The sequence below is a fragment of the Suncus etruscus genome, chromosome 5 (assembly GCF_024139225.1).
Source record: "Suncus etruscus isolate mSunEtr1 chromosome 5, mSunEtr1.pri.cur, whole genome shotgun sequence".
In the NCBI taxonomy this organism is placed as follows: Eukaryota; Metazoa; Chordata; class Mammalia; order Eulipotyphla; family Soricidae; genus Suncus; species Suncus etruscus.
In genome coordinates, this window is record NC_064852.1 from 28,169,844 (window position 1) to 28,192,733 (window position 22,890).

At 45.1% G+C, this 22,890-nt stretch overlaps 1 protein-coding gene across 3 annotated transcripts in view; it reads left to right on the forward strand.

Moving 5' to 3' along the window:
- Window positions 1–2,031: 2,031 nt before the first annotated feature.
- The window catches only part of FAM81A (family with sequence similarity 81 member A), a 100,461-nt gene continuing 79,602 nt past the window's right edge, over window positions 2,032–22,890 (forward strand). For 2 of the 3 annotated variants that reach the window (XM_049773689.1, XM_049773687.1), the window contains exon 1: window positions 2,032–2,372. The gene's annotated coding sequence lies outside the window, so the exon portion shown is untranslated. Of the gene's footprint in view, window positions 2,373–15,318; window positions 15,420–22,890 lie in introns of those variants that run through there. The other variant, XM_049773688.1, reaches the window with a different exon arrangement.

Here is a 22,890-nt window from a genome sequence, read left to right on the forward strand (position 1 = left end):
TACCAGGGAATCAAACCCCGGGTCCATCCCCGGTCAGCCACATGCAAGGCAAAAACCCTACCCGCTGTGCTATTGCTCCAGCTCTCCAACATAGTTCTTTTTCTTTCTTTCTTTCTTTCTTTCTTTCTTTCTTTCTTTCTTTCTTTCTTTCTTTCTTTCTTTCTTTCTTCTTTCTTTCTTTTTCTTTCTTTCTTCTTTCTTCTTTCTTTTTCTTCTTTCTTTCTTTCTTTTCTTCTCTTCTTTTCTTTCTTTCTTTCTTTCTTTCTCTCTCTCTCTCTCTCTCTCTCTCTCCCTCCCCCTCCCTCCCTCCCTCCCTCCCTCCCTCCCTCCCTCCCTCCTCTCTCTCTCTCTCTCACTCCTCTCTCTCTCTCTCTCTTTCTTTCTTTCTTTCTTTCTTTCTTTCTTTCTTTCTTTCTTTCTTTCTTTCTTTCTTCCAACATAGTTCTTAAGCCCCTTTAGTTGATTGATATTTGCTTTGTTTGTGGGATTATATACTCCATGGTGTTAGGAGACTGAGTGGTAGGTGCCTTGTCCAGAGCTCTCCTCATGTAAGCATGTTCTCAGCTGGGTGGAGCTAAGTACATTTCCTCTCACCTATATATTGTGGGGCCCAATGAATGTCACCAGAGCACAAGCTCCATGTGTATGGGAACACATGTATGTATGTATGTATGTATGTGGGGTGGGGGTCTGATTCCATATGATGTGTGTATGGCAGCTGTGGGGCATCCACGACTCAGAGGGGTGGCCCCGGAGAACTGATTCAGGCAGCTGAGCTTAGTCGCACTGTACAGATTCTTTGCTGCAAATCGCAGGTTAGGGGACACAGAGGGGACAGGGTCACCTCTTTCTTACCTGGTAGTGGATACACCTGGAAGGTCCTAGCCTGAGCTGAGAAAGAGAGGTGGGGGAGGACAGAGAGAGACAGAGACAGACAGACAGACAGAGACAGAGAGACACAGAGAAAAGGGAGACAGAGAGAGGACAGACAGAGACAGAGAAAGACAGAGACAGAGAGGCACACAGAGGGAGACAGAGAGAGGGGAGAGAGGAAAGACAGTCAGACAGAGACAGAGAGACAGAGAGAGACACAGAGAGATACAGAGAGAGGGGAGACAGAGAGAGAGGACAGACAGAGACAGAGAGAGACAGACAGAGACAGAGAGACACAGAGAGAAGGGAGACAGAGAGAGGACAGAGACAGAGAGAGACAGAGACAGAGAGACACAGAGAGAGGGGAGACAGAGAGAGAGAGGACAGACAGACAGAGACAGAGAAAGACAGAGACAGAGAGGCACACAGAGACAGAGAGAGGGGAGAGAGGAAAGACAGTCAGAGACAGAGAGAGACAGACAGAGTCAGAGAGACACACAGAGAGAGGGGAGACAGAGAGAGGACAGACAGAGACAGAGATAGACAGAGACACACAGAGAGGGAGACAGAGAGAGGACAGACAGAGACAGAGACAGAGAGAGGGGAACAGAGAGAAAGAGAGAGGACAGAGAGAGAGACAGACAGACAGAGACGGAGAGACACATAGAAACACAGAGAGAGGGGAGACAGAGAGTAAGAGAGAGAGAGGAGAGAGACAGAGGAGAGGGAGAAAGAAGAAAGAGAGAGAAAAGAGAGGGGGTCCCCGCTTGTCCCCACCTCCCGCCCACCAGAAGGAGCCCCGGGATGTTGTTGCTGGGTCTTGGGCGTGCACGGAGCAGGTGGGGTGGCTCCGATCCGCGACGCGCCTGTGCGGGGAGACTAGGCGCAGGGTTAGAGGAGCTGATTTTAGGGGGACTCACAGGTGACACGGGGCAGTGGAAGGGGGGGCCAGGCCGGACGCGCAGGCGCCAACAGAGAGCCGAGATCTCACGAAAGAACTCCCCCACCCCTAGGAGGGAGAGAAACGCCCTTTGTCCCCCCGGAAAGGGGCGCGGGGAACGGGCGACCGGCGCGCTCCGGGGGCCTCTCGGAAGGCGCGCGCACCGCGGTATCTCCATCACGCATCGCCGGCTGAGTCTCTCCCTGCAGCCGGGGACCCCCGGATCGTGGTTCCCCGGGTCCCGGAGCACGGAGCGCGCGGGGAAAGCCTCCCTCCCGGTGCCACGGCAACCGCGTCCAGGCAACGCGCCCGCTCCGGAGCGCAGGGGCCGCGCGCGCCCCGGGAACCCCAACTCGGCCGGGCGGTGCGCGTTCGTTCATTGGCCGCACCCCGTGCTTCCCGCGTCCCGTGCCCATCTCTCGCCCAGCCAGCCAGCCAGCCAGCCAGCCAGCCAGCCAGCCAGCCAGCTAGCCAGCCAGGAGCTCCCAGCCAAGGGCCCCGTGCCAGCCCCGGTGCCACACCATGGGCCGCCGAGGAGAAGAACCTTCCCTGCGCGTCGGTGAGTGTTGCGTCCACGACCCCCGGCCCATGCCTCCTTGGGGTTAGGGGTGTCCTCGCGCCTGGCGCGCCCCGGGTATGGTCGATGACCTTGGAACGCACCCCTCTGGGAGGGAGAGGGAGAGGGAGAGGGAGAGGGAGAGGGAGGGAGAGAGAGAGGAGAGGAGAGGAGAGAGTGAGAGAGAGAGAGAGAGAGAGAGAGAGAGAGAGAGAGAGAGAGAGAGAGGAGAGGAGAGAGAGAGGAGAGAGAGGAGAGAGGAGAGAGGAGAGAGAGAGAGAGAGAGAGAGAGAGAGAGAGAGAGAGAGAGAGAGAGAAGAGAGAGAGAGAGAGAGAGAGAGAGAGAGAGAGAGAGAGAGACTGGGAAAGAGCGCGCCGACGAGCCCTGCATGGCCCCTCGAACCTGCAGGCGCTCAGGGGTGAAGTTGGGCACAAGACACAACTGGCGTTGCATGGATGCAACACATGGATGCAAAGAGACACACCATAGTGTGTGTGTGTGTGTGTGTGTGTGTGTGTGTGTGTGTGTGTGTGTGTGTGTGTGATAGCGGTGGTGGGGCGCTGTATTGAGCGTGGGAGGTGGTAGTCACTCAGCCCTGGTCCCAGAGGAGCGCGTGACCTTGGCACTTCTCTGGCCCGCTGGTCCCCATCTCCAGAAGCTTCTTAGGCTCCTCGAAGAAGGGGCCCCCCTGGGAGCCATCTGCAGCTATCTGTGAGATGACCTTGCTGGTTCTGCAAGGAGTTTTCCATGGACTGGTTCCCAAAGCGGGGCAGAAACCCTAATTTTAGGTTAATTGTGGAGAGCCAAGTGGTGAGTGGTCCAGAGAGAGACTTCTCTCTCCAGCCTCCTAGAAGAAAAGATCTCTCCGTGTTTTAAAATCACGAGTAGGATCAGGGCTAAGTCTTGGAAGTGTTTCTTTCCTGTAGTTCATCTAATAGGAAACTTTGTATTTGAACAGGTAAAAATCAAAAACCCAATAGTGAGAGGCAGCAGCGAATGAAGTGAGTCACTTCTTCAAGACGTTTCAACACCACACACACACACACACACACACACACACACACACACACACACACACACGTGCCTGGCTCGACTCAGGCCCTCATTTTTTAACTCTGTGTGTGTGTGTGTGTGTGTTTGTGTGTGTCCGTGTTGAAAATAATGTCAGAGACTTGAGTATCTGGAAATAATGCTGGAATCTCTTGGATCTGCACAAGTGGTCTTTTAAATAAGAGTGAATTTGTGGAAGCAAATCTGTTCTGCACCCAGCACCTTTCCCAGGCAGCACATTATGTGGGCTGTCTGGCCCTGCTGTGGGTGCTGCGTGGGAGAGGGGTGCCCCTGAGACCAGGAGGCTGATACCTCTTCTATTTTTAGCCGTGGCTCTTGCTAGAAAAGGCAGCAAACAGGCCCTATCTAGAGATGTCTTAATTCTTCACTTTGCCTCCTCCCAGGAGAAGAAAGGAAGAAAATGCTCTGGTTCTTTCCCTGGTCACTCTCTACGCGCTCTCGTCTGGTTTTGTTTGTACAGAAATGTGGGCAGGGAAGAAAGACAAAAATGTCAGTGTTAATGAATAAGCCTCTGTTAATGTGTTTACCTCTGGGTTTCATCATCTTGAATGGTTTACATGTTAGCAATCTGATAACTTGAAAAATCCCCGACACCCAGGAATTCTACCACCAAGCTCCTCCAGTGTTTTTATGAATCACACCCCATTAACAGACCGCTCAGCTGCCTTTCTGCAGTGTGAGTTTTCAACCTGCCTTCCATTTGCTTTCTGTCTTGCATCCTGCAGCCATATTCCTGTGTTTCCCATTTTTCTGGTGCCCCCTCTTTAGCTCCAGAGCCTGTCTGAACCACCTCCCCCAGATCTTTCTGCTCAGATCCTACTAGAACAGGGCTGTGGTAACCCCCTGGCTTTCCAGAGCTATTCCCCCATTTCCAGACCCACCAGACATGGTGAACCCAGCTAGGGTTTCTTTCTTAAGGCCGGGATACCTCCCTTCGTATTTCACACTCCTTGCTCCTCTTCAGGGTCAGCTCCTCAGAATCATTTGGAGGTTAGAAAATGGGTTTTTCAGATTCTCTTAAACATGCAAAGTGCCTATGGTCTGCAAATCAAATCCTTATTTTATAGGCAAGCCCCCCCCCCCCCCAAAGAGACAGAAAAACCAAGCAGGCCCATGATTCTGGTGGACATCCAGGCTTGGAATCATCTGATAGTATTGAAAAAAAAAAAAGTAATACAGAGAGAACACCTGGTTTGGTTCTCTTGTTGACTTTGGAGTTTATGTTGAAGCTCTATTCTTCGATCTTGAAGTTCTTGAAAGTCTTCGACATCACCTCCCACGGACTTAGTTTTGCACCTTGCTTTGCTAGTGCAACTCTTAGACTTATTCAATCCTAGAAGGTTTTATTTATTAATTTATTTTTGAGTTTTGAGCCAAACCCAGTAGTGCTCAGGACTTACTTCTTACTCTGTATTCAGGAATTACTCTTGGTGGTACTCAGGAAATTTTATGTGGTACTAAGGAACAACCTGGTTCAAAGCAAAACCTTACTTACTGTACTATATTTTCCCGGTCCAGGGAGTTTATTATTATTATTATTATTATTATTATTATTATTATTATTTTACTTTTAAGCTTTGAAACTTGACCATTGGCTTGTATTACTGAATCTTTGTGTCCACTGCAGTCCACTATTGGCCCTAAGGTTGCTGGTCCTTTTATTAAACGCTTGTTGTTCCAATCCCTTTGTGGCTCCATTTCTCCCCTTGGTGTCTGAATATGTATGGTGTGTGTGTGTGTGTGTGTGTGTGTGTGTGTGTGAAAGAGAGAAAGAGAGAGAGAGAAAGAGAGAGAGAGAACACTTGTCCAGCCATTTTAGTTCCCTTTGTCTTTATTTGTTTTGGTTTATTTATAGGCCACTCCTTCAGTGCTAGGGGGTTATTTCTGGCTCTGTCCTCAGGAATTACTTCTGGTGGGCATGGGGAACCACATGGAGTCTTGGGGATCAAACCCAGGTCAGCCTTGTGCAAGGCAAGTGTCCTATCTATTGTACTCTTGTGCTGTCCCAGTCCACTTTGTCTTCATACTTTGGTCTTTTCTTGATCCAGTTCTCAATCTCAGATTACTCTCAGTATGTGATTTTTCTTCTCTTGAGCCAAATTATCTAGGAGAAACTCACAAAGACATCTTTTTGTTTTTGTTTTGGGTCACACCTGGCTTTGTGCTCCAAAGTCGCTCCTGGCAGGCTCATATGGGATGCCAGGATTTAAACCTGGGTCCTTACCGCTGTGCTATTGCTTTGGTCCCACAAAGACTATTTGTACATATGTGCAAATAATGTGCTGGTTTTGATGTCACTTACGTTTTATTTCTCCATGAAAAAAAAAAAGCCCATTTATGAGGATTTTGGGGGGAGGGGCCATATCTGGTTGTATTCAAGGTTTTCTCCTGACTCTGTACTCAGGGATCCCTCATGGTGAGTTCTAGGAACCATATGGGATGACAAGGATTAAACCTATGTTGGCTGTATACAAGGCAACCAAGGGTACAACAAGGTACCCTGCCTGCTTTTAAACTCATGACTGAGTTCCATAGCTGGGTTTCCATTCTTTAAACTTCCAGTTTCCGGGCCCGGAGAGATAGCACAGCGGCGTTTGCCTTGCAAGCAGCCGATCCAGGACCAAAGGTGGTTGGTGTCCCACATGGTCCCCCGGTGTCCCACATGGTCCCCCGTGCCTGCCAGGAGCTATTTCTGAGCAGACAGCCAGGAGTAACCCCTGAGCACCGCCGGGTGTGGCCCAAAAAACCAAAAAAACAAAAAACAAAAACAAAAACTTCCAGTTTCCCTTTTCAAGAGCCTTTTCCCATTGAGAAGATGAAGAATATTCATATGTTAGTTGACTGCCTTTTTAAAATTTTTTAAATTTTTTTTATTTTGGGGTTATACCTGGTAGTGTTCAGGGATTACTCCTGGCTCTATGCTCAGAAATCACCCCTGACAGGCTTGGGGGACCATATGGGATGCTGGGATTTGAACCAACGTCCTTCAGCATGCAAGGCCCTACCTCCATGCTATCTCTCCGGTTGACTGTCTTTTAATATAAGCTCCCTCTGCCCCCTTTTCAGCCCCTTACCTGTATTTGGTATTCTTTATTTTCCTCTTTCTCAGAGAAAGAACATGTCTCCAAATGATCTCTCCTCCCAAATCCCCATGCCTACACTCTCTCTTCTTTGGACTTTCCCACGTATCTTGGATCTTGTTCCATTAGCTCTTCTATTTCTTTCCCTTTCTTTTACCTTTTTTCATTCTGTCCAACTCTCATCCACCTTATCTTCAAGTCACCTGCTTTCTGGGGGAAAAATAAAAGGTTTGGGCCATATCTGCTGTTGCTCAGGAATCACACCTGGCCATGCTCAGGACATCCTGTGTGGCTGTGTGGATGGAGCCTGTGTTGGCTGTGTTCAGGGCCAGCACCTGATCCCTATTCTCCCTCTGACTGTTCTGATCATAAAAGCCTCATTCTAGAGAAATCCTCTGCCCAGGAGGGCATTCAGTGCTGGCTCATCTACATCTGTACCACTGAGCAGTCCTTGCCCCCCATGGTCCTCACGACAGCTAAGCCTAAGAAGTATGGAATGAGGAAACTAAATTCTAAGTTTCCATTAGAGCCTAGGGTGCTGTGTTCTCCAGGGCTCAGGGTTGTCCTGGTTGTCGATTCCAGGCCTTTATCTCTTTGTGCCCTTGGCAGGCTGAGGGAGACCCCCTTGCACCCTCCTTCCAGCTTCTCTCCCACAGTTTCTCTTCTATTCTAAGGGTACGTGCAGGCCCCAGACATCCCCTCTCCCTCTGGAACTCTCGGCGAGCTTCATGCGCCTCTCCTGCCTTCATGTCCACATCACTGCCCCTGACCCTTATTCCCTCCTCCTCTTCATGTTGCTACTGTGCACTGACCAGTTCAAACTCTGTGCCCAAGGCTTCCTAGGGGACGAAGTGTTCACTCTGACACCTGTGTCCAATCTATGCCCTGTGTAGATGTAAGACCCCACTTATGAGTGTGAGACTTCCTGTGTATGGGTGTTACCCCTTATGCGTGGGTGTGAGACCCCCTATGTGTAGGTATGAGACCTCCCCCAGTCTAGTCTCTTTGCTGTTGGTTGTGGGTTCTGCCAATCAGAAATATTGCAGGTGGCTCTTCAGCGTGTGCTGGCACTGGAGAGACACAACTGAATCACAACAACATGTTTTTGGGTGATGTCAAGACAGAAAGGAAGAGCATGGCATGTCTTGTTTTCAAAAGAAGAAACCAACACCACCAGTAAAGGGCTTGAGGCCATATCTGAGAGCAATGTGAGGAGCAGCTTCTCATCTGCTGGGCCCCCGAGTGTCCTGACACCTTCCTTCATCCACACTCTCCTGCTTTTCTCCACCCCACCCCACCCCGCCTGATGCCACTTCCTGATGCTACTTCTTCCTTGCTCCCATTAATTCTTCATCCCCTTCTCCAGCCCTTTGTCACCTCAGCCTTTTCATTGGCTGAAGGGTAATGTGAGACTAGTTTTGAACTACTCAGTGGTCCTTCCTTCCTTCCTTCCTTCCTTCCTTCCTTCCTTCCTTCCTTCCTTCCTTCCTTCCTTCCTTCTCTTCATTCCTTCCCTCTCTCCTTCCCTCCTTCTCTTCCTCCCTCCCTCCCTTCTTCCCTCCTTCCCTCCCTCCCTCCTTCCTTCCTTCCTTCCTTCCTTCCTTCCTTCCTTCCTTCCTTCCTTCCTTCCTCCTTCCTTCCTTCCTTCCTTCCTTCCTTCCTTCCTTCCTTCCTTCCTTCCTTCCTTCCTTCCTTCCTTCCTTCTTCCTTCCCTCCCTCCTTCCTCCCTCCCTCCTTCCTTCCTTTCTTCCCTCCCTCCCTCCCTCTTTCCTTCCTTCCTTCCGTCCTCCCTCCTTTCCTTCCTTTCCTCCCTTCCTCCTTCCCTGCCTTCCTCCCTCCTTCCCTCCCTCCCTCCTTCCTTCCCTCCCTCTCTCCCTCCTTCCCTCCCTCCTTCCTTCCTTCCTTCCTCCCTCCCTCCCTCCTTCCCTTCCTCCCTCCCTCCTTCCTTCCTTCCTTCCTTCCTCCCTCCCTCCTTCCTTCCCTCCCTCTTCCTTCCTCCCTCCCTTTCCTTCCTTTCCTCTCTTCCTCTTTCCCTGCCTCCCTCCTTCCCTTCCTTCCCTCCTTTCTTCCTCCCTCCCTTCCTCCTTTCCTTCCTCCTTTCCTCCCTTTCTTCCTTCCCTCCCTTCTTCCCTCCTTCCTTCCTTCCTCCTTTCCTTCCTTTCCTCCCTTCCTCCCTTCCTCCTTCCCCCTTTCTCCTTCCCTCTCTCTGTCCCTCCTTCCTTCCTTCCTCCTTTCCTTCCTTTTCTCCCTTCCTCCCTTCCTCCTTCCCTGCCTTCCTCCCTCCCTCCCTACTTCCTTCCTTCCTTCCCTACTTCCTTCTTCCCTCCCTCCCTTCCTTCCTCCTTTCCTCTCTTCCTTCCTTCCTCCCTTCCTCCTTCCCTCCCTCCCTCCTTCCTTCCTTCCTTCCTCCTTTCCTTCCTTCCTCCCTTCCTCCTTCCCTGCCTTCCTCTCTCCCTCCTTCCCTCCCTCCTTCCTTCCTTCCCTCCTTTCTTCCTTCCCTCCTTCCTCCCTCCCTTCCTTCCTCCTTTCCTTCCTTCCTTCCTCCTTTCTCCTTCCCTCTCTCCCTCCCTCCTTCCTTCCTCCTTTCCTCTCTTCCTCTCTCCCTCCCTCCTTCCTTCCTCCTTTCCTCCCTCCCTTTCTTCCTTCCTTCCTCCCTTCGTCCTTCCCTCCCTCCCTTCCTTCCTCCTTTCCTTCCTTCCTCCTTTCCTCCCTCCCTTTCTTCCTTCCTTCCTCCCTTCGTCCTTCCCTCCCTCCCTTCCTTCCTCCTTTCCTCCCTCCCTTTCTTCCTTCCTTCCTCCCTTCATCCTTCCCTCCCTTCCTTCCTCCTTTCCTTCCTCCCTCCTTTCCTCCCTCCCTCCCTCCCTCCTTCCTTCCTTCCTTCCTTCCTTCCTTCCTTCCTTCCTTCCTTCCTTCCTTCCTTCCTTTCTTCCTTCCTTCCTTCCATTTTTTGGACCATATCCAGTGATGTTCAGGGGTTATTCCTGGCTATGAGCTCAGAAATCGCTCCTGGCTTGGGGGACCATATGGGAAGCCGGGGATCATCCTAGGTTAGCCATGTGCAAGGCAAACACCCTACCACTTATGCCACAGCTCCAACCCCTCTCAGTAATCTTTTTATGAGCTCTGATTTCTTGAGCTGTGGATTTCTTTTCATGAACTCACACATGTGAGGCAAGTATGCTAAGGTGAGCATATAGAATGTAGTAGTAGTGAAGCATAGCAGAACCCCGGCCTCTATTTTATGGTCTTTCATTCTTTTTCTTTTTTTTAATTTATTTTTTGTTGTTTTTTTATTCTTTTTTTGGGGGGGGTCACATCTGGCAGTGCTCAGGGTTACTCTTGGCTCTATGCTCAGAAATCACTCCTGGCAGGCTTGGGGGACCATATGGGATGCTGGGATTCAAACCATTGACCTTCTGCATGCAAGGCAAATGCCTTACCTCCATGCTATCTCTCCGGCCCCTGTTTTTATTTTATTTTATTTATTTTTTATATATTTTATTTAAACACCTTGATTACATACATGATTGTGTTTGGGTTTCAGTCATGTAAAGAACACCACCCCATCACCAGTGCAACATTCCATCACCAATGTCCCAGATCTCCCTCCTCCCCACCCAACCCTCACGCGTACTCTAGACAGGGCTTTCTATAACCCTCATCACGTTTCTCATTATTAGGATAGTTCAAAATGTAGTTATTTCTCTAACTAAACTCATCCCTGTTTGTGATGAGCTTCATGAGATGGGCTGTAACTTCCAGCCCTTCTCTCTTTTGTGTCTGAAAATTATTATTGCGAGAATATCTTTCATTTTTCTTAAAACCCATAGATGAGTGAGACCATTATGCATTTTTCTCTCTCTCTGATTTATTTCACTCAGCATAATAGATTCCATGTACATCCATGTATAGAAAAGTTTCATGACTTCATCTCTCCTGATGGCTGCATAATATTCCATTGTGTATATGTACCACAGTTTCTTTAGCCATTCATCTGTTGAAGGGCATCTTGGTTGTTTCCAGAGTCTTGCTGTGGTAAATAGTGCTGCAATTGAATATAGGTGTAAGGAAGGGGTTTTTGTATTGTATTTTTGTGTTCCTACGGTATATTCCTAGGAGTGGTACAGCTGGATTGTGTGGGGGCTCGATTTCCAGTTTTTGGAGGAATCTCCATATTGCTTTCCATAAAGGTTGAACTAGACGACATTCCCACCAGCAGTGAATAAGAGTTCCTTTCTCTCCCCATCCCCGCCAACACTGCTTATTCTCATTCTTTGTGATGTGTGCCAATCTCTGTGGTGTGAGGTGGTACCTCATAGTTGTTTTGATTTGTATCTCTCTGATGATTAGTGATGTGGAGCATTTTTTCATGTGTCTTTTGGCCATTTGTATTTCTTCCTTGTCAAAGTATCTGTCCATTTCTTCTCCCCATTTTTTGATGGGATTAGATGTTTTTTTCTTGTAAAGTTCTGTCAGTGCCTTGTATATTTTGGAGATTAGCCCTTTTTTATTAAAAATTTTTTTGTTTGTTTGTTTTTGTATCACCCAGTGGTGCTCAAGGTTAACGCCTGATTTTGCACTCAGGAATCACTCTTGGCAGTGCTGGGGGGACCATTTGATGAAACTTGGATTAGTAGCATGCAAACATCCTACCTGCTGTACTACCACTCTGGCTCCAATTTGATGGAATTGAATTGAGTTTTCTCCCCCTGGATCTGTATATCCTGATTTTTGTAACATGTAGTTTTTGGTGGTAATCATATATGAAGACCTCTTTGGGGTACATTGGGATGGTGACTGAAATGAAGGAGGCATCGAAAGGTTGCCTTTGGCTGGGGAGATAGTACAGCAGGGGTGCTTGCCTTGAATGTGGCTAACCCAGGTTTAATTTTTGGCACTATGTATGGTCTGTCGAGCTTGCCAGGAGTGTGATCCTGAGTGCAAAGCTTTGAGTGACTGCTGAGCACTACAGTGTGTGGTGGCTCAAAAGCTAAAAACAAAGAAAAAAAAAGCCAACCAACTTAAAAAAAAATCAACCAACCAACCAAACAACAAAAAAGGGAAGAGCCACTATCACGATCTCTGTTAGCACCAGCAGGGTTCTTGAGATAGGAAGTATGATTTTAGAGGGAGTTGATTATTTAGGGAGACATAAGGATTGCTCCTGGCTTGACTGGCTGTTGGGCATTCTTCCCCTTCCAGAAGGCTTCTCTGCAGAAGAGTCTCTCTGGCTAGAGTAGCTGCAGAAGTGAACACAAGTAACTGCCGCTGAGCTGAGTGTGGCTTCAGTAAAAAATGTGTTTATGTGGGAGAATGTGTGTGTGGGTGCTTTCACATTATGGAATTCTTAACAGTGTTGAACTGGGAAGATGTTATTCAGAAACCCGGGTGCCTGCAGCTTGGGTTTTGTTTATTTCAGATTCCCTCTTCCTCCCCCCCATTTTTAATCATCTCTGGGAGAGTTCCCGAGTCCTCCCCTGCTCTGGCGAAAATAGTTCTAAAATGCAGGCGCTGAACTCAGTCATGTCTGCAGAGGAGTCTGGGGGACGGGGCTCCACAGGGAAGTCCCGCCTCTCCTCCTGAGTCTGAGAAGCAGGATTCACTCCTTCCTCCAAGCCCAGTCTTACCTTCCTTATCAGAGACTTCTTTGGGCAGAATGCAACAGTCCCTGCCAGCATTTGACCCTTGGAGCCTGGAGGTCAGGGTAGGGGCAGAGAGCTTAGTAGATGGAATGTTTACACCAGTTCATATAAAACTTCTTAATATATTTTTTCTGTTCTAGCAGTTGCATTTGGCACATTTCTGTTTTTTAACATTTGGGTATGTGCTTCCACTAATGCTAGAAAGAAAAGTTTGCCAAATATAGCCATTGATCATCAAAAAGCACCTTAAAGTCATATTAAGATACTGCCTGTGCAATAGGTCCCATGTATGTTGCTGGACAGCACTGCAGTGTGTGGCTAGGGAATTGGCTTTTCCCTGGCTATCTGAGCCCAGAGGGCAGTGATGAAAATGATGGGTCTTAACTAATTAGAAAAATAAAACAAGCAAATGAGCAAATATTTGTGGATGTCCATGAAGAGTTGCCCCTCAGGGCTTTCCAAGGGTTGCAGATTCATCCATGGCCTTGCTATAACCATACAGCTCAGTTGGGGAGAAAGACTCCACGAATGTTCAAATAACAATAGGAGATTTAAATAGCACTTCAAAATAGCTGTTATTAATAGATGGGAACAAAACCAATCTGGCTTTTTTTTTAAGGGGTTCTCCTAAAAAAGTGAGCTTTTGAGCTGTGGAGAGTGGATTAAAGCCACATGGATTCTTGGGCCCCAGGGGTTTGATGCAGATTCAGTTGCTTCTGAGAGAGGTTCTTATATGTCACAGGCTTACAGATTCCATTGCCCTTAGGGAATTCCTGCACTGGCTGGAAGGTCAAAATGTTTAGGGCACCTTAGATTTCTTTGGCTTTCTTTCTAAGTGGGTCAGAGATGCAGGCATTCTACATCCTTGGAATAGGCAGAATTCCTTAGGTCAGAGAGAGGAAAGTAGACAGGGTTTTGCAAAGTAAAATCAGGCTATATTTTCCAAAAGACAGCAGAAAGATCTGCCTTGAGCCCCTAGGTAGTGATTCGCCCTGGAATCCCACAAGTTTTAGGATGGTGTGCTGATGAGTAGTGCCCATTCATGACCACCTTGAGCCATGCCTGGTGCTTGTAGTCTCTAAGGACCTCTAAGCCCAGGGGCTCCTCAGCATTAGGCCCAGGGGAACAAAGCTCCAAGAAAAATGAGCAGCAAGCTAGGAGTCATTCAAGGGATCAAGTTTCAGTGTAGGAAGATAAAAAAAATGTTCTAGAGACCTTTCATTGACACTATGCATATAGTTAAAATTACTCTGCCATGTTCTTAAACATATTTAAAAGAGGGGATGAAGAGATAGTACAGCAGGTACTAACCGGGTTCGATCTCCAATACCACATAGGATCACCTGAGCCCTACAGAAGCAATCCCAGAGTACAGTCAGGTGTGGCACCAAAACATTAAAAAAAAAATCAGGGACCAGAGAGATAGAATAGGGGTAAAGTATCTTCCTTGTATACAACCAATCTGGGTTTGATTCCTGGCACTGCATAGTGCCTTAAGCTACTTTAGGAATGATCCCTCAGCACAGAGTGAGAAGTGAGCTCTGAGCACTGCTGGGTATATGGCCTTCACTCATTTTCCCTGCCTAAATTCAAATGGTAAATTTCATGTTTTTAAATATATATATGCTACATTTAAAAACTAAAGCAGATTTATATTTTTAAAATTATTTTTATTTTTATTTAACCAACTTTATTACATACATGATTGTATTTGAGTTTTAGTCATGTAAAGAACACCACCCATCACCAGTGCAACATTCACATCACCAATGTCCCAAATCTCCCTCCTCCCCACCCGACCCCTGCCTGTACTCTAGACAGGCTTTCCATTTCCCTCATACATTCTCATTATTAGGACAGTTCAAAATGTAGTTATTTCTCTAACTAAACTCATCACACTTTGTGGTGAGCTTCCTAGGTGAGCTGGAACTTCCAGCTTTTTTCTCTTTTGTGTCTGAACATTATTATTGCAAAAATGTCTTTCACTTTTCTTAAAACCCATAGATGAGTGAGACCATTCTGCGTTTTTCTCTCTCTCTCTGACTTATTTCACTCAGCATAATAGATTCCATGTACATCCATGCAGATTTATATTTTAATGAGCCACATCACCTCTTAAATTCAGCACCAGGCTTGTCTCTTGAGTTTGCTATCAATAAATAGGTAATTTCTATTTCTTTTGATTTCTTTACTTTTTCCTCACTGGTTTATTTATTTGAGTTTTCACTTAAATTTTTATTATTTTGATTAGGACTATGACTCAGTAGGAGAGCCTTGTACATGTGAAGTGCTGGTCTTAATCCTCTGCACCCTAAAAACATAAATAAATTTGTCATGAAAATAGCACCCCCATTAAAGTATTTTGAAAAGGAGGAAAAGTAGAATAAAAATACTTTTTAAAAATTCTAATGATGGGGCCGAAGCAATCGCACAGTTGTAGAGTGTTTTCCTTACATGTAGCCAACCCAGGACGGATCTAGGTTTGATTTCTGGTATACCAGAAACCTGCCAGGAGCTAATTTTGAGCACAGAGCCAGGAGTAACTTTTGAGCAACACCATGTGTGGCCTAAAAACAGAAATAAATAAATAAATAAATAAATTCTATTTATATTTTGATTTCATTCTATTATTAACATTATTACATAATGCTTTTAGCATTGGAACCCCATGCACACTCTCCCCTGTGTGAGGCTGAGAGATTTCTGGGTGCTGGAATATTCTATTGATATATGCAGGGGACAGACAGGGAATGCCAGCACATCAGGTAAATATCATTTTCTGTTCGAGGAAGGATTTGGGTGGAGGATGCCCAGAATCTTAGAGGTCATGGAAGGCCTTACGCTTCCTCAGATGACTTGCCGAGATCCAGCTCATAAATCATATGACATCTACGCCTCCAAATGTGCTAACCTAGGCTATCTTTTACAAAGTTGGCTTCTCTGGTCTTCAAAACTCAAACAGGTATAGAGAATGAGGAAACATTAAAAATGTATTTTTAATTTACTTTTTATTTATTTATACTGGGGAACCACACCAGCTGTGTTCATTCCTGGCTCTGTGCTCAGGGATCTCTCCTGGTGAAGCTGGGGATCAAACCCATGTCAGTTGTATGCAAGACAAGGGCCCTACCCACTGTTCAATCTTTGCAGCCCAGGAGGACCTGACTTTTAAGGAAAGGTATTGAGTCCATCCACTTTGTTGCTCTCTCCTGTTCTGAGCTCCATAATGAAGGGATGGATGCAGAAAGCTCTTTCTGTGAGTGGTCTTTCTTTCGCTTCATGGCATGAGTCATCTCTAGCAACAATGCTAACAGTCCTCACCCTCCACTTTCACTGAAAACAAATCATCTGCCCAGACACTAGCTATTCACACCAAGGAATTCCTGCAATCCTGTATGAGGGATAAGGTGTGGGAAGTAGCATGAAAGGGAAAGGAAAGTCTGAGGAAAGAGGCCTCTGGAAGTTAGAGAGAAGAGGGAAAGAGGGCGGATAATGAGTAGTTGTTCTTAATCATGGATATTTTGGCTTCTATCTCTCTAAGTGTTGTGAGCTTCTTGGCCTGAAAAGAGAAAGGATATACCAAGAAGGAACTTAAACCTCTGGCAGGGTCCCTTAAAGTCTTTTTTTGTTTGTTTGTTTTGTTTTTGGGTCATACCCGGCAGCACTCAGGGGTTACTCCTGGCTCTATGCTCAGAAATCGCTCCTGGCAGGCTCAGGGGACCATATGGGATGCCAGGATTTGAACCACCGTCCTTCTGCATGCAAGGCAAATGCCTTACCTCCATACTATCTCTCCGGCCCAAGGTCCCTTAAAGTCTTAAGTTGATCTGTTTGCATGCCTTTCATTGTTAGGATCTGGAGTAAAGCTATTTTCCTGATGTTAGTTCTAAATAGGAGTATGAACTGGCCTTGAACACAACTCCTGGTTCAATCCTCAGCATCTCAATATAGTCATATTAGTCCTACCAGGAGTGATTCCTGGGTGCAGAGCTAGGAGTAAGCTCTTATCACAGCCTAGTGTAGCCCCAAAACAAACCAACCAACAACAAAAGAATCCAGTTTCATCTTATTCTTTTACAAAGAAAAAAAAAACAAACAAAATCCCCCAAACAAACCCTTTATATGTAATCTAATATATGTATTATTTTTCTGTTTTTTTTTTTTGTTTGCTGTGCTATCGTTATTTTTCTGTTCATAATCTGCAGCCATTATCTGAAATTTTTGCCAAGGGCCTGGAAAGGGTGTAGCTCAAGGGGCCAGTCATTAATGTACTGAGCCCTGGGTTTGAAGCCCAACCAGTATCTTCTCCTAAGCACTGCTGGGTGTGATCCCGAGGGGCCCTTAGCACTTCTGGGAGGTCCCTTCCAAGTCCACTTAAAGAGGGATCAGAGAAATAGCACAGCAGTAGGGTGTTTGCCTTGTATGTGGCTGATGCGGGACAGACCCGGGTTTGATCCCTGGCATCTCATATGGGCCTCCCAGCCTGCCAGAAGTGATTTCTGAGCAGAGAGCCAGGAGTAACCTTGAGTGTCACCAGGTGGGGTCCAAAAACTGGAAGGAAAAGAAAAAAAGAAATACTACTTTAGGTAACATCACATGTTTAGAGTAGATATTTGTTTTAAGGGTGGAGATTGAATAAAAATTGGAAACAGAACAAAAGCACAGCAGTTGGACATTTGCTTTGCATGTGGCCAACCCAGGATAGACCCGGGTTAGACCTCCCATATGGTCCCCTGGGCCTACCAGGAGCACTTCTGAGTGCAGAGTCAGGAGTAACCCCTGAGTGCCATTGGGTATGGTCCAAAAACCAAACCAAACCAAACCAAATAAAGTTTCATTATTGCTCCATAATTTCAACTTGATGAGACCCAAAATGTATAGTCCCCAGAACCTAGGGTAAGATTAATATTTTTGTTTTGGGACCACACCCAGCAATGCTCAGGGGTTACTCCTGGCTCTGTGCTCAGAAATCGCTCCTGGCAGGTCTGGGGGACCATATGGAATGCTGGTGATTGAACCTGGGTCAGTCCCGGGTTGATCGCATGCAAGGTAAAAGCCCCACTACTGTGCTATCTCTTCAGCCCCCAAATTAATTTTATGTGCATGCTGAGAGACTCTTTTGAGCTCAAGGTCTATATATGTTTGCTATATATATATAAACCTCTGCTTTATATATATATTTTTTTTGGGGGGGGCACACCTGTTTGATGCTCAGGGATTACTCCTAGCTATGTGCTCAGAAATCGCTCCTGGCTTGGGGGACCATATGGGATGCCGGGGGATCGAACCGTGGTCCCTCCTACGCTAGTGCTTGCAAGGCAGACACCTTACCTCTAGCACCACCTCGCCAGCCCCAACTGCTTTATATTTTTAAATTAAAAAAAAAATTAAGCCAAAGGTTTTTTTTTGTTTGTTTTTTGTTTTTGTTTTGGTTTTTGGTTTTTGGTTTTTCGGGCCACACCTGTTTGATGCTCAGGGGTTACTCCTGGCTAAGCACTCAGAAATTGCCCCTGGTTTGGGGGGACCATATGGGATGCCGGGGGATCGAACCTCGGTCCTTCCTTGGCTAGCACTTGCAAGGCAGACACCTTACCTCTAGTGCCACCTCGCCGGCCCCTAAGCCAAAGTTTAAAAAAAAAATTTATTTTTAAATAATGTAGTGAAATGGTAAGTTTAAAAAATAAAATTCTCGGGCCCGGAGAGATAGCACAGCGGCATTTGCCTTGCAAGCAGCCGATCCAGACCAAAGGTGGTTGGTTCGAATCCCGGTGTCCCATATGGTCCCCCGAGCCTGCCAGGAGCTATTTCTGAGCAGACAGCCAGGAGTAACCCCTGAGCACCGCCGGGTGTGGCCCAAAAACCAATAATAATAATAATAATAATAATAATAATAAATAATAAAAATAAAATAAAAATAAAAAAAATAAAATTCTCAAAAAAAAGTAAAATTCTCATATATGTATATATAGGTAAGTTTCTCATAGTCAGAGAGAAATTCTTGTTTATTTGTTTGTTTTGGTCACACTCAGTTGTGTTCAGAGCTTACTCTTCTTGGCTGGCTCTACTACACCTAGGATCACTTCTGGCTGTGTTCTACCATGTGATGTGCTAGGAATTGAGGATAGGTTAGCTGTGTATAGGCAAACACTTTACCTGCTGTACTATCACTCTGATCCCCGACTCTAAATATTTTATTGAAATAACATAGCATTACATTATCTAGGTTTCATATATGGCTGACTTTTTTTTTTTTTACCATCTGCATTATTTCACAGAACAAAGGAAACTACAAGATCAAAAAATGGAATTAAACCATAATAGTGAATAGCATTTCATTATAAATGTCAATCAGTAAGGGGTAGCTTACAATTATGGTAGATACATTTTAGGGAATGTAAAGCAGGCATTCAATGTTGTGATATGCTAAAATCCAGCAATACCTACACTCGTAGGCATTTATATAGAGGATCTGAAAACACAAACTGGAAAGGTTATTTGCATCCCTATGTTTAATGGAACTATTATTCACAATAGTTAAAACATAGTATTCATCTAAATATCAATTGACAACTGAGTGGATAAAAAAGCTATGATGTAGTTGAATACTACTCTGCTGTTTGGAAGATTAAGATGTGTGTGTGCTGGGTGGTTCAGTGGTAGGTTGCCTCATACGTAAGACTTTGTACCTGACTCTGCAAAAAAAAAAAAATAAATAAATAAAAAAGAACTTAAAATTCTACCATTCAAAATATATCTTTCCATTTGGGACAAAATGTTTTTGTTGTGTGTTTTTGTGCTTTTGTATTTGGGACTACATCAGGTGATGCTCAGTGCTTAATTTTGGCTTTGTGCTCACTCCTGGTGGTGTTTATGGTGCTGAGGATTGAATCATAGTAAGATATGTGCCTTATCTCTATTATTATCTCTCTAGTTCCAAATGGATAGAAAAAAGCAATATGCTAAGTAAAAAAAAGTCAAGAAAAGACAAGGATAGTATTTCATTCACACTTAGGTTCACGTATACATATAGTGTATGTGAACAGCACATGAACGGTCCAAATCCCACCAAACTTTTAATTCCTAGACTTAGTGGCTTCCAGCAGAAAAGTGGAGGGATAAGAGGAAGGGACAGGTATTACTTTGGTAGTGTGATGACACTGGAAGCTGGGTAGGGAGAAAAGTGGGAAGTGAGCCAGTAATAAATCAGTATGGAAGGAGGAGGGAAGGAATTGGAAAGATGATATGGGTTAGTTTAAGGAAAAGGAAGTATCACTGGAGGCAGAAAGAGAAGAGAGCTGAACGGGGAGGATGGGAGGTGAGAGAGAAGAGGTAGGGGAGAGTTGAGTCCACTTTCCTTCTGCCAAGCCAGGTCTCTGCCTGGCTAAGGGAATCCTGCTCTGGCCTCTACCTACTACCTCATCCATCTGCCTGTCCTCTTATCTTGTCTTTCCCCACAATGGATGCTATTACCTTTCCTTAATAAGTTTCCTGTTCCATGAGAAAGTCTTTCTTTGGCCTTTAACCAATTCCCACCTGTCTTTCTTAGACAAGCCTTCAACTGTTCTTGCCCTCTATTCCTTGTATTCTTATTGTTTGTTTGTTTATTTGTTTTGAGAGATACCACCACTAAGCTCAGGGATTACTCCTGACTCTTTGCTTTTGGTGAACTGGGGAGACCATAGCCGAACTCAAACCGGGGTTGGCTGCATGCAAGGCAAGTATCTTCTGCTGTATTATCTCTCTGGCTCTCAGAGAGTTATTTTTTTTTATTTATTTATTTTTTTTATTTAAACACCTTGATTACATACATGATTGTGTTTGGGTTTCAGTCATGTAAAGAACGCCACCCATCACCAGTGCAACATTCCCACCACCAATGTCCCAAGTCTCCCTCCTCCCCACCTAACCCCTGCCTGTACTCTAAACAGGCTCTCCATTTCCCTCATACATTCTCATTATTAGGAAAGTTCAGAATGTAGTTATTTCTCTAGTTAAACTCATCACTCTTTGTGGTGAGCTTCCTGTGGTGAGCTGGAACTTCCAGCTCTTTTCTCTTTTGTGTCTAAAAATTATTATTGCAAGAATGTCTTTCATTTTTCTTAAAACCCATAGATGAGTGAGACCATTCTGTGTTTTTCTCTCTCTCTCTGGCTTATTTCACTCAGCATAATAGATTCTGTGTACATCCATGTATAGGAAAATTTCATGACTTCATCTCTCCTGACAGCTGCATAATATTCCATTGTGTATATGTACCACAGTTTCTTTAGCCATTCATCTGTTGAAGGGCATCTTGGTTGTTTCCAGAGTCTTGCTATGGTAAATAGTGCTGCAATGAATATGGGTGTAAGGAAGGGGTTTTTGTACTGTATTTTTGTGTTCTTAGGGTATATTCCTAGGAGTGGTATAGCTGGATCGTATGGGAGCTCGATTTCAAGTTTTTGGAGGAATCTCCATATCGCTTTCCATAAAGGTTGAACTAGACGGCATTCCCACCAGCAGTGGATAAGAGTTCCTTCCTCTCCACATCCCCGCCAACACTGTTTATTCTCATTCTTTGTGATGTGTGCCATTCTCTGTGGTGTGAGGTGGTATCTCATCATTGTTTTGATTTGCATCTCCCTGATGATTAGTGATGTGGAGCACTTTTTCATGTGTCTTTTGGCCATTTGTATTTCTTTTTTGTCAAAGTGTCTGTTCATTTCTTCTCCCCATTTTTTGATGGGATTAGATGTTTTTTTCTTGTAAAGTTCTGTCAGTGCCTTGTATATTTTGGAGATTAGCCCCTTATCTGATGGGTATTGGGTGAATAGTTTCTCCCACTCAGTGGGTGGCTCTTGTATCCTGGGCACTATTTCCTTTGAGGTGCAGAAGCTTCTCAGCTTAATATATTCCCATCTGTTAATCTCTGCTTTCACTTGCTTGGAGAGTGCAGTTTCCTCCTTGAAGATGCCTGTAATGTCCTGGAGTGTCTTGCCTATGTGCTGTTCTATATATCTTATGGTTTTGGGGCTGATATCGAGGTCTTTAATCCATTTGGATTTTACCTTCGTACATGATGATAGCTGGGGGTCTAAGTTCAATTTTTTGCAAGCAGCTATCCAATTGTGCCAACACCACTTGTTGAAGAGGCTTTCCCTGCTCCATTTAGGGTTTCCTGCTCCTTTATCAAAAATTAGTTGATTGTATGTCTGGGGAAAATTTTCTGAGTATTCAAGCCTATTCCACTGATCTGAGGGCCTGTCCTTATTCCAATACCATGCTGTTTTGATAACTATTGCTTTGTAGTACAGTTTAAAGTTGGGGAAAGTAATTCCTCCCATATTCTTTTTCCCAATGATTGCTTTAGCTATTCGAGGGTGTTTATTGTTCCAAATGAATTTCAAAAGTGTCTGATCCACTTCTTTGAAGAATGTCATGGGTATCTTTAGAGGGATAGCATTAAATCTGTATAATGCCTTGGGGAGTATTGCCATTTTGATGATGTTAATCCTGCCAATCCACGAGCAGGGTATGCATTTCCATTTCCGCGTGTCCTCTCTTATTTCTTGGAGCAGAGTTTTATAGTTTTCTCTGTATAGGTCCTTCACATTTTTAGTCAAGTTGATTCCAAGATATTTGAGTTTGTGTGGCACTATTGTGAATGGGGTTGTTTTCTTAATGTCCATTTCTTCCTTATTACTGTTGGTGTATAGAAAGGCCATTGATTTTTGTGTGTTAATTTTGTAGCCTGCCACCTTGCTATATGAGTCTATTGTTTCTAGAAGCTTTTTGGTAGAGTCTTTAGGGTTTTCTAAGTAGAGTATCATGTCATCTGCAAACAGTGAGAGCTTGACTTCTTCCTTTCCTATCTGGATTCCCTTGATATCTTTTTCTTGCCTAATCGCTATAGCAAGTACTTCCAGTGCTATGTTGAATAGGAGTGGTGAGAGAGGACAGCCTTGTCTTGTACCAGAATTTAGAGGGAAGGCTTTTAGTTTTTCTCCATTGAGGATAATATTTGCCGTTGGCTTGTGGTAGATGGCTTCAACTAGATTGAGAAAGGTTCCTATCATTCCCATCTTGCTGAGAGTTTTGATCAAGAATGGTGTTGGACCTTATCAAATGCTTTCTCTGCATCTATTGATATGATCATGTGGTTTTTATTTTTCTTGTTATTGATGTTGTGTATGATGTTGATAGATTTACGGATGTTAAACCAGCCTTGCATTCCTGGGATGAAACCTACTTGATCATAGTGGATGATCTTCTTAATGAGGCATTGAATCCTATTTGCCAGGATTTTGTTGAGGATCTTTGCATCTGCATTCATCAGCGATATTGGTCTGTAATTTTCTTTTTTTGTAGCATCTCTGTCTGGTTTAGGTATCAAGGTGATGTTGGCTTCATAAAAGCTATTTGGAAGTGTTTCTGTTTGTTCAATTTCATGGAAGAGTCTTGCCAGGATTGGTAGTAGTTCCTCTTGGAAAGTTTGAAAGAATTCATTAGTGAATCCATCTGGGCCTGGGCTTTTGTTTTTGGGCAGACCTTTGATTACCATTCTAATTTCATCTATGGTGATGGGGGTGTTTAGATATGCTACATCCTCTTCCTTCAACCGTGGAAGATTATAAGAGTCCAAGAATTTATCCATTTCTTCCAGGTTCTCATTTTTAGTGGCGTAGAGTTTCTCAAAGTAGTTTCTGATTACCCTTTGAATCTCTCTCATATCAGTAGTGATCTCTCCT